Source organism: Chiloscyllium punctatum, chromosome 34, assembly GCF_047496795.1.
Source record: "Chiloscyllium punctatum isolate Juve2018m chromosome 34, sChiPun1.3, whole genome shotgun sequence".
In the NCBI taxonomy this organism is placed as follows: Eukaryota; Metazoa; Chordata; class Chondrichthyes; order Orectolobiformes; family Hemiscylliidae; genus Chiloscyllium; species Chiloscyllium punctatum.
Genome location: NC_092772.1, coordinates 61,030,786 through 61,034,288, shown reverse-complemented (window position 1 = coordinate 61,034,288; position 3,503 = coordinate 61,030,786). Strand labels below are relative to the sequence as shown.

The following is a 3,503-nucleotide window of genomic DNA, read 5'->3' as shown; positions in this document are numbered from 1 at the left end:
GGCCTGTCTCCCCCCTACCCCGGTGACAGTCTCCCCGCGGGAGAGAGTGGGGGGGTGGGGGGCACTGACCGCTCTCACGATCCTCACCCAGGCCTGTCTCCCCCCTACCCCAGTGACAGTCTCCCCGCGGGAGAGAGTGGGGGGGTGGGGGGCACTGACCGCTCTCCGATCCTCACCCAGGCCTGTCTCCCCCCCTACCCCGGTGACAGTCTCCCCGCGGGAGGGAGGGGGCACTGACCAATCTCCGATCCCTCACCCAGGCCTGTCTCCCCCCTTACCCCAGTGACAGTCTCCCCGCGGGAGAGAGTGGGGGGGTGGGGGGGCACTGACCGCTCTCCGATCCCTCACCCAGGCCTGGTCTCCCCCCTTACCCCAGTGACAGTCTCCCGCGGGAGAGAGAGTGGGGGGGTGGGGGGCACTGACCGCTCTCCGATCCTCACCCAGGCCTGTCTCCCCCCTTTCAGTGTGTTTCTACGAGATGATAAAGAAGCTTCGGGAAGAAGGAGGCTACGTTGTGACGGATATCGGCAGCACCTTACTCGCTCGGGTAGGTCAGCGGTGAGACTTTGCCAACGCTGTGAGCCCGGCCTGATGGACGATGCCACTAACCCTGTGCTCTCTCCATCCCCCCCCCCCCCCCCGTTCCAGTTCAATGGCACCGAGGGAGACTGGTTTATGAAGCTGGCCTCACGGTTCTGTAGCCGACAGTCGTATGCCCTCGAGCAGATTAAGACCAGGCACAGGAAGGACGCTCGCTTCTCTCAGTTCATCCAGGTACGAGGGGGCAGGGAGGGACAGGGAGCTCTCATGGACTCCCACCCCCAGCGGCACTGTCTCTCTCTCTCCCCTCATCACCAGGCCCAGGTCACTCCAACTCCCTCCTCACTCTCCCCTGCACACTCTCCCCCTGCCACACTCTCCCCCTGCACACTCTCCCCCTGCACACTCTCCCCCTGCACACTCTCCCCCTGCACACTCTCCCCCTGACAACTCTCCCCTGCACACTCTCCCCTGCACACTCTCCCCTCACTCTCCCCCCTCCACACTCTCCCCCTCCACACTCTCCCCCTCCACACTCTCCCCCCTCCACACTCTCCCCCTCCACACTCTCCCCCTCCACACTCTCCCCCTCCACACTCACCCCCTCCACACTCTCCCCTCCACACTCTCCACCTCCCACCCCTCCACACTCTCCCCCTCCACACTCTCCCCCTCCACACTCTCCCCTCCACACTCTCCCCCTCCACACTCTCCCCCTCCACACTCTCCCCCTCCACACTCTCCCCCTCCACACCTCTCCCCCCTCCACACTCTCCCCCTCCACACTCTCCCCCTCCACACTCTCCCCCTCCACACTCTCTCCCCTCCACACTCTCCCCCTCCACACTCTCCCCCTCCACACTCTCCCCCTCCACACTCTCCCCCTTCCACACTCTCCCCTTCCACACTCTCCCCTTCCACACTCTCCCCCTCCACACTCACCCCCTCCACACTCTCCCCCTCACCCTCCACACTCTCCCCTCCACTCTCTCCACACTCTCCCCCTCCACACTCTCCCCCTCCACACTCTCCCCCTCACACTCTCCCCCTCCACACTCTCCCCCTCCACACTCTCCCCCTCCTCACTCTCCCCCCTCCTCACTCTCCCCCTCCTCACTCTCCCCCTCCTCACTCTCCCCCTCCTCACTCTCCCCTCCTCACTCTCCCCCTCCTCACTCTCCCCCTCCTCACTCTCCCCCTCCACACTCTCCCCCTTCCACACTCTCCCCCTCCTCACTCTCCCCATTCACCCCCTCCTCACTCTCCCCTCCTCACTCTCCCCCTCCTCACTCTCCCCCTCCTCACTCTCCCCCTCCTCACTCTCCCCTCCACACTCTCCCCCTCCTCACTCTCCCCCTCCTCACTCTCCCCCTCCACACTCTCCCCCTCCACACTCTCCCCCTCCCTCACTCTCCCCCTCCTCACTCTCCCCCTCCTCACTCTCCCCCTCCTCACTCTCCCCCTCCTCACTCTCCCCCACCACACTCTCCCCCTCCCACTCTCCCCCTCCACACTCTCCCCCTCCACACTCTCCCCCCTCCACACTCTCCCCCTCCACACTCTCCCCCTCCACACTCTCCCCCTCCACACTCTCCCCTCCACACTCTCCCCCTCCACACTCTCCCCCGCCACACTCTCCCCCTCCACACTCTCCCCCTCCACACTCTCCCCCCTCCACACTCTCCCCCTCCACACTCTCCCCCTCCACACTCTCCCCCTCCACACTCTCCCCCTCCTCACTCTCCCCCCCCTCACTCTCCCCCCCCCTCACTCTCCCCCCCCTCACTCTCCCCCCCCCTCACTCTCCCCCCCCCTCACTCTCCCCCTCCTCACTCTCTCCCCCTCCACTCTCTCCCCCTCCACTCTCTCCCCCTCCCTCTCTCCCCCTCCACTCTCTCCCCCTCCACTCTCTCCCCCTCCACTCTCTCCCCCTCCACTCTCTCCCCCTCCACTCTCTCCCCCTCCACACTCTCCCCCTCCACACTCTCCCCCTCCACACTCTCCCCCTCCACACTCTCCCCCTCCACACTCTCCCCCTCCACACTCTCCCCCTCCACACTCTCCCCCTCCACACTCTCCCCCTCCACTCTCCCCCACCACACTCTCACCCTCCCACTCTCCCCTCCACACTCTCCCCCTCCACACTCTCCCCCTCCACACTCTCCCCCCTCCCACACTCTCCCCTTCCACACTCTCCCCTCCACACTCTCCCCCTCCACACTCTCCCCCTCCACACTGTCCCCCCTCCACACTCTCCCCCTCCACACTCTCCCCCTCCACACTCTCCCCTTCCACACTCTCCCCCTTCCACACTCACCCTCCACACTCTCCCCCTCCTCACTCTCCCCCTCCTCACTCTCCCCCTCCTCACTCTCCCCCTCCTCACTCTCCCCCTCCTCACACTCCCCCTCCTCTACTCTCCCCTCTCTCACTCTCCCCCTCCACACTCTCCCCCTCCACACTCTCCCCCTCCACACTCTCCCCCTCCACACTCTCCCCCTCCTCACTCTCCCCCTCCTCACTCTCCCCCTCCTCACTCTCCCCCTCCTCACTCTCCCCCTCCTCACTCTCCCCCTCCTCACTCTCCCCCTCCTCACTCTCCCCCTCCCCACTCTCCCCCTCCCATTCTCCCCTCCCCATTCTCCCCCTCCCCATTCTCCCCCTCCCCATTCTCCCCCTCCCCCATTCTCACCCTCCCCATTCTCCCCCCTCCCCATTCTCCCCCTCCCCATTCTCCCCCTCCAACACTCTCCCCCTCCTCACTCTCCCCCTCCCCACTCTCCCCCTCCCCATTCTCCCCCTCCCCATTCTCCCCTCCCCATTCTCCCCCTCCCCATTCTCCCCCTCCCCATTCTCCCCCTCCACCACTCTCCCCCTCCACACTCTCCCCCTCCACACTCTCCCCCTCCACACTCTCTCCCCCTCCACACTCTCCCCCTCCCACACCTCTCCCCCTCCACACT

General features: G+C 66.1%; 1 protein-coding gene across 1 annotated transcript in view; it reads left to right on the top strand.

The window, feature by feature from the left end:
- Positions 1 to 463: 463 nt before the first annotated feature.
- The window catches only part of LOC140458974 (rho guanine nucleotide exchange factor 1-like), a 33,576-nt gene continuing 30,536 nt past the window's right edge, over positions 464 to 3,503 (top strand). The window contains exons 1-2 of the mRNA XM_072553712.1: positions 464 to 547; positions 649 to 774. The gene's annotated coding sequence lies outside the window, so the exon portion shown is untranslated. The remainder of the gene's footprint in view (positions 548 to 648; positions 775 to 3,503) is intronic.